Source organism: Ochotona curzoniae, unplaced genomic scaffold (genome assembly GCF_017591425.1).
Source record: "Ochotona curzoniae isolate NIBS_2020 unplaced genomic scaffold, NIBS_Ocur_1.0 scaffold_2453, whole genome shotgun sequence".
Lineage (NCBI taxonomy): Eukaryota > Metazoa > Chordata > Mammalia > Lagomorpha > Ochotonidae > Ochotona > Ochotona curzoniae.
Genome location: NW_024467094.1, coordinates 101,810 through 109,878, shown reverse-complemented (window position 1 = coordinate 109,878; position 8,069 = coordinate 101,810). Strand labels below are relative to the sequence as shown.

The 8,069-nt window shown below is 50.1% G+C and overlaps 1 pseudogene; it reads left to right on the top strand.

Annotated features, from left to right (window-relative positions):
- The first annotated feature begins 5,109 nt into the window (after positions 1-5,109).
- On the top strand, positions 5,110-6,292 carry LOC121169932 (annotated as a pseudogene).
- Positions 6,293-8,069: the final 1,777 nt, after the last annotated feature.

The following is an 8,069-nucleotide window of genomic DNA, read 5'->3' as shown; positions in this document are numbered from 1 at the left end:
CTTTGGCTTTGGGTTACATCTAGTCTGTGGCTGAGTTCCATGGTTCTCTGCTGCTCAGCTTGAGTCAACCCTCCTTTCTGATTTGCCTGGATATGAGAACTGCTGCTGCATTTTGCTAAGCATCCTACCAAACATCTGTGTTCCATCAATCTACTACATCTGAAGACTGTGATGAGAGAGAGATGTTGCTGGTTTTTCCTAAGTCATCGTCTGCCACTTGAATTGAGTTTCAACAATTCTCTGCCCTTGCACTTTCTCCAATTACTCTTCTTTCAAATATCTCATTGTTTGGTTACTTGAATTGACTTCCCTTTCAGTAAAGTGTCATGTTCTCTCCGTTATCCCGAGTCCTGTACTGTTGTTACTTAGGCACGTTAGCTTTAACATGGTCATTTCTTCCATTGTTATCACGGAAAGCCTATATTGTCCAAAGCACAGCAAAGCAAATTCCTTGGATATGATGTTAAAGCAGTGAGGTTTTCTTGATCTTAGAGGACACAGCATGGCCTTGATTGATCAAGGAGGTAAGAATGAAGATATTTCTGTATCTAAACAAAAAGTTTTGGTTTCAATACACTAGAGCTGGGTTTAAATTGCTGTCAGAAGAGCCAGCTCTCATCATGTGAAAGCAGATACTATGAAGTGTGATATTTAAATATTACAGTGATGAAATGTTTGAGGCAGCTTTTGTGAGCACAATAACACAGGGAATAGCACACAATACAGTTCCTGATACACAGCTACTCGGCACATTTTGATTTATTTTTACTTGTGTTTCGCATTCTGTGCTGTCATCTAATGACTTCTGCATTACAGAGGATGAGATTGGCATTCAGAACAGTGAAACATCTTAAATGTCACACCCAGTGTGGCTCTACTCTGTCACACTCTAGACACTCATGAAGCTTTCGCTTCAATGTGACACATACATCACACCTAGACATATGTTCAGTCCAAGTTGGGCTCTGCGGAATAGTAACAATGCCTGTGTTGATGGGCTGCTGTGGGACATGTCAGTTCATGCACACAGCAGCACTGACAGATCAAATCAGAGGAAACGGTGATTTTCCCTTTGACGAGAGTTTCTGGTTCCAGGCTTAGAGCTCTAGTTTCTGCTCATGAATTTCATAGAGGTGATTGTGAACTAAACTGTTCCCACTCTGCAATAGCACTAGGGACTTATTCTTTCAATCTGATTCTGATCTGATATTTATAATCCAAAATGCCTCTATGCCTCCCATTGCTCCCAGCCTCTACAAAATCACAATCCTCTATTCATCTCGAGGCTTTCATTATTTTATTGGATATGTATTTATTTTTAGATGTTACATAGGTGGATGGATTGCAGACACATACAAGCCTCTGGGTGGGATGGGAAGGGATGTGGGGGTAGAAGATGGATGAGACAAAAGACCCTGCCTTGGGCCCAGCACGAGGGCTCAGTGGCTAAAATCCTCACCTTACAAATAACAGGATCCCCTGTGGGCACTGATTTCTGTCCTGACTGCTCCACTTCCCATTCAGCTCCCTGCTTGTGGCCTAAGAATACTGTAGTGGGTGGCACAAAGCTTTGGAACCCTGCAATCTCATGGGAGATCCAGAACAAACTCCTGGCTGCTGGCTTCAGCTCAGCTCAGCTCAGCTCTAGCTGTTGTAGCCACTTGGGGAGTGATCCAGTGGATGGAAGATCTTTGTCTCTGTCTCTCCTTCTCTCTTTGACTCTGCCTTTCCAATAAAAATAAACATAAATGTTGACCCAACACAGTGGCCTAGCAACTAAAATCCTCTCCTTGATCATGCCAGGATCCCATATGGGCACCGGTTCTCATCCTGGCAGCTCAACTTCCCATCCAGCTCCCTGCTTGTAGCCTGGGAATACAGTCACAAATGGCCTAAAGCCTTTGTTTGACTTTTTTTTAATTGATTACGTTGCATTATGTGACACAGTTTTATAGGCATGGGACTCCTCCCCTGCCCTCCCTAAAGCTCCGACCCCCTGCCCCGTGGTGGATTCTTCCACCTTGTTGCATTACCACAGTTCAAATTCAGTTGAGATTCTTTCATTGCAAGCATCTACCAAGCATAGAGAACCACCGTCTTATTATGCAGATAAATTCAACTGCTTCTTGGGGAGACCGTCTCTGGTCTGAAAATAGAGCTGGCAGAGTATCATCCCAATCAATTAAAAGCCCCGACATTACATCTGTAACAATTTATAACATAATGAAATTAGTTGACATGGTATTGAGTAACCAACATGTTAAAAGAGAGAGAAAAAAAAAAGAGTGCAAGTTCTGAACCACATCCTATGACTTCTACATTGACATTTCAATTATTAGTTTATATACAACTGGGTTCTATACACCTTAAAATGGCTATAGATTACTATTCAGCTGTCTCATGTCTATTTAAATTTTAGTATTTAGCAGTTTATAGTGTTGAAGCATGATTTTGCAGAACCTGGCTGTTTTTTGGGTAATCTAACTCTATAACAAGACATATGTCAACATTTTAGATGAACAGTTTTAGGAGGGGCGTGCAGAGAAATTTTCAATACCCTGGTGAGGAGTAACTAATCTTTGTGTCCCACCCAGTGAGTTATAAGTGCATCCCCACTGCCCCTTTCCTGTCTGATTCTAAGCGTTCCTTGCTGTTCTCTATCTATTATAGAGTGGTTTTTTTGTTTGCTTGTTTATTTATTTGTTAGTTTGTTTTGAGGGGTTTCTGGAGCAATCCTGATGGTCAGTACGAGAGAGGGTGGGGACCCAAAGTCAGAACCAGGCAAGACCAGAGAAAGCTCCTCTCCCTAGTCCTGAAGGAAGTGTACTGTTCTGTTTCTGCAGACTGCTCAGAGCTCCTGGTTGTCGTTCCGATGACCTTGGTTCCTGCAAGGCAGGATTTGGGCTTCTTCCATCCCATATGAGAGATCCAAATGGAGGTGGGTGACCTCAGAGTCCTCGCCCCAAAGCCTTTGATCCCTGCACCTGTGTGGCACACCTGCAAGAAGTTCCTGGCTCCTGGCTTTGGATCGGCGCAACACCGGCCGTTGTGGTCACTTTGGGGTTAATCATCAGACCCCAGCCAGTGTTTCAGCCTCTCAGGAGTGTCCCCAAAGACCCCCTCCCAGACCTACTCTCGGTCCCAATTGTTGCACACGCTAACTGGTGCTGTAGCCCAGCCCAACTGGGCACAACCTCAACCCCAACATTTACTGCTGGTGGGTTGTGGCCTAGCAGCAATCCCAAAGAACCTGACCAGGCCAAAAATGACTCTCCTTAGCAGCATCAGGTCCTGCACCTAGCCTGGTCTGCTCTGCCCCTAGCCCCAGCTCTTGCACTTACAGGCAGTGGCTTTAGCCTGACCCAGGAAGGCCCTCTGCATTCCCCCTTCTGGGCCACTTCATCTCAGCCCCCTTGATTAACAGTGGGTTTTGCAGCTGGGCCCATGAAAGTCCCCAGTTACTCATTCCTACTTGCTCCAGTCCCTGAGCCTCTACCAGTGCATGCTCCTCTCCCATATGTGCTCATGGTGGCAACGATGGTGTCTGGGTGGCCCTGGCTGGCATGCACTCATGGTGGCTTGGAGAACAATCTGTTCTTTCACTGCAGCTCCTTTAAAACATAACAGAAACACAGAATAGGCGACTGTTCTGGACACAGTACAGTAAATGCAGAGTACTGCTTCTAGATTATACCCATTTTCTAAGCAATGCCCGAGCTATCTTATCGTCCACGCACGAAGTCATCATTATCCGCGGAAGCTGGGAGATTACACTTGTGTCATGAAACCACAAGTTTGCACTAATTCATTATGCAACAGTGAAATCTATTCCTTTGTTTTTAATTCTGTGCAGAAAAGTGTAGGGTATATAACCATGGCAAAAATGAAGAGAAGAGGAAACATTTCTGAACTAACTCCAAATGTTACATCTTCATACCGTGCCTGAAGGCTATAAATGCCTCGTAGCTAAATGCTCGCCTTGCATGTTCCGGGAGGTCAGGTGGGCACTGTGCTGCCTACTCCCTACTTGGGTCCTTGGAAAGCAGTGGAGGATGGCAGAAAATCTAGGGTCCCGACACCCAAGTGGGAGACCTGGCAGAAGCTCCTGCCTCAGCACGGCTCGGCTCTGGCCCTTGTGGCCATTTGGGGAGTGAACCAGTGGATGGAAGATCTTTCTCTTTGTAAATTTGCCTTTCCAACAAAAGTAAATAAATCCTAAGAACAGTTTAAGTTGCTTCTCATGATGTATAAATAGCTAGGTCCCGGAGTAAAAAAGAACAAATCTTTACGTATTTTCCTTTTTTATTAAAAATGTCTATTTATTTTCATTATTATTATTGAAAGGCAGATTCACAGAGCGGAGAAGGAGAGAAGCTCAGAGATCTTGTGAAGTTGGTTCACTTCCCAAATGGCCACAATGGCCGGAGCTGAGCCCATGCAGAGCCAGGAACTTCATCCAGGTCTCCCATGTGGGTGCTGGTGCGCAAGGACCTGGGCCGTCCTCCACTGCTTTCCCACAAGCAGGAAGCTGGGTGCAAAGTGCAGCATCTGGCACATGACCCAGGGAGCACATGGGATGCCAGCACCTGCAGGTGAAAGATGAGCCTGGTGAGCTCCCATGCCACCCCCTCTATTCTTGTTTCAGCTTTGGGAAACTTGTCCATCAGGTTACACAGAAATAGAAAGCAAAACACAGAGTCACACTTTATTTTATTTAAAGATTTATTTATTTTTATTACAAAGTCATATATTTAGAGAGGAGGAGAGATAGAGAGGAAGATCCTCCGTCCGGTGATTCACTCCCCAAGTGAGCACAACGGTCAGTGCTGTTACAATCCGGAGCCAGGAGCCAGAAACGTACTCCATTGACACCGTTTCATACAGCATCTTCGGGGCCTCTCTGCGCACTCTGGCGGAGGTGAGGGGGCTCTGCTGCGACAGCGACGGCGGCATGAAGGAGGAGGAGAATGCAGGGTGCTCCTGCTGGGGGCTCGCCCAGGGCTGAGGACGCCGCAGCATCAGTGGCACCTGAGCGCGGGCGGGGCGGCCAGAGAGAGTCCCCAGGTTGAGGTCAGCCCCGGGGTGTTGTGCACGCCAGGAGACACCGCGATGGCGAGCGTCAGCTCAAAGGTCAGAGGCGACGGCCAGGCAGTGGCGCTGGCCCTCGGGCTGGCCATGCTCAGCCTGCTGCTGGGCACAAGCCTGGCGGGCCACGTGCTGCTGACACTGCTCGTCCTCTGGGAGCGCAGCCTGCATGTGTCCTTACTGCCTGCTGCTGCACCTGTGCCTGCCTCCTGGCTGTGCGAGCTCTCCTGCCTCCTGCCAGTCCTGCTGGCTGGGCGCCTGGCCGCAGCTGCCCAGGGACCCTGCTGGGCCCTCTGGGCTGCAGGCTGCTCACCTTCCTGGCTGGGCTCTTCTGCTTCCAGGTCCCCTGCCTGCTGCTCGGAGTCACCCGCTACCTGGCCATGGCCCACCACCACTTCTACGATGAGCTCCTGGCCAGCTGGCGGTGCGTCACCATGCTTCCCACCTGTGCTGAACAATGGCGGCGACGGCAATAACCAGGACACGCTATGCGCCCTGCAGCAGCAGCCCACAGGCGCCCCACACATGCTCAGCTTCCTCCTACTGCTGACCGTGGTGGTGGGCACCACGCACCTCCTCTACCTCCACCTGCTCTTCTTAATTCAGGATAGCCACAAGATGATATTTGCGAGAACAGGACCCGCCCTCAGCCACGACGGGACCTTCCACGGGCCCGGTGCCACTGGCCAGGTGACTGGCAACTGGACGGTGGGCTTTGGCCGTGGACCTATGCCACCCGAGATCATGGGCATCCAGGCGGTGGGGCCCGGGTGCGGGGCTCACCACCTGCTAGTGCTGGAGGAGTTCAAGATGCAGAAGAGGCTGTGCAGGATGCTCTACGGCATCAAACTGCTATTCCTGCTGTTCTGGGGCCCGTAATTCCTGGCCAGCTAACTGTAGGTCCTAATTCGGCCCGGCGCCGTGCCCAGGCTTAAATGATGGCCTCACTGTGGCTCACCTTGCACAGGCTGGCATCAACCCCGTCCTGTGCTTCCTGTTCAACAGGGAGCTCAGGGACTGCTTCTGCGCCCAGTCCCCCTGCTGCCAGAGCCCCCAGGCAGTGCAGGTCACCCTCCCTTGAGACTTGAAAGGCGTTGGGCTGGGAGGGCTCTGCAGAACCCCACACGCTGGCACATCCGCAGCTCTGCCAACCTCTTCAGCCTGGACAATGCTTCTGGAAAGATCGTCGGTTTCAAAGCTGCCTTGAAGATGACTCTCAAAGTGAACATACAACTGGATCGTACAGACCTGTGGTCTCTTTGGGGGTGGGTGGGTAGAGAATGGTGGAGGTGGGGTTGGGGGTTAAGAGGGGAGGTTCCATGTGCCAGGCTTGCCCCAGCTCCAGCCTCTCCCAGCAAAGGACGCTTTCAGGCTTTCTGGGCGGCGGTAGGCTCCACCTGCTTGTCCTGGATCTTGGCATCTTCTTTCCCACGTGTGGTTACTCTTCTCCTTTCTTTCAAGCGCAGGCTACACTCATTTGATCCTTGGACCATTTCTTAAGGGTCCGGGCCAGTTTCCTGTGGTAGCCGTCTCTATGCTGACCTCCAAGTGACCTGCAGAAGAGCCTGGGGAGGGATTGGCTGCCCGTGTCCCATTTCTGGGAATCTTCTAGGGAAGGAAGCAGGTGGTGGTGGTGAGGGGGGTGGGAGGGTTTGTGACCTGCCTTCAGTGGGTGTGGCCTGCGTGGCAGGGTCGCGGGGCCCCTTTCAGGTTCTGGCCAAGTGCTGGACACCCGTGTTTCTTGTTGCTGTGGCTTTGGATGAGCAGACAAGGGAGTTATTGGGAAGGGCCATATTTTTCTCCACAGGGAGAAAGTGACAAGGGCCATTTTGGTTCTTTCCTTTCTACTGCTGAAAACCCACTGGGCAAGTGCTCTCTCCTTGTCTTACCCATTTGAAATGGCTGCATTTCTGTACCATTGTGCCTTCTGAAACAGTACAAAGTGTCATGGTGGGGGTGGTGTGAGGGTAAATTTATCACTGCATGTGGCTGTGTGTTCCTGGTGTTTGGGTCTTGGACAGGGCAGGGGTCTGAGAAGTGGGTCCCAGATCAAAAGTTTGAAATAAGTGTTTTGTTTTTTGTTGTTGTTGCTGCTGTTTTGTGGGGAAGAAGGGTTGGGCAATGAACAGTTCAGGTATTTCTTAAAGATTTGTTTTATTTCATTGGAAACAAGGATGTAAAGAGAGGAGCAGAGACAGAGGAAGATCTTCCATACTATGATTCACTCCCCAAGTGACCACAATGGCCTGTGCTACGCTGATCAGAAGCCAGGAGTGAGGAACATTTTTCCGGGACTCCCACGTGGGTACAGGTTCCGAAGGCTTTTTGCCTTCCTTGACTGATATCCCAGGCCACAAGCACGGCATTAGATGGGGTGTAGAGCTGCCAGGATTAGAACCGGAGCCCACAGGGATCCCGGCATGTTCAAGACAAGAACCCTGACCATTGCACTATTGCACCAGGCCCATAAGTAATATTTGATGATGTTCACCTGGTTTGGAGGGATACATGTCCATGTGGACCACCCATGAGGGTGAGAAGGGTCAAGAAATAGGGGGCAAAGTGGAGGAGACAACTGCCTCCAATCCCCTTTTTTCTTCCTGCATCTGGGGAAAGCTGTGAGAGAAGGGTGGAGGGCCACTCAGAGCAGCCCAACTGCAGCGGTACCCAGGCATGGGGGAAGGCCACCCAGGCTCATCCCAGGGTCCCTGGTGTGGAGCATGCTCTGAGGGCACTGCTACAATGCTTTGATAGTTCTGAGATGATGTTGATCCTGTCGTTCCAATGTTGAGGACATCCCTCCAAGGTCCATTGGCTGACAGCCCACCTTAGCGTCTCCACTCACCCAGACACTCCTTGTCAAAGCTTGGCTGGGAGAGCTCTCCAATTTGTGCCTCCTCCATGATGCTAGATGTCCTCTGTAGACCTCAATGACCTGGTTGTCCTATCCCTCCTGTGTGTCTGGGCATGTTGTCCACTTCACA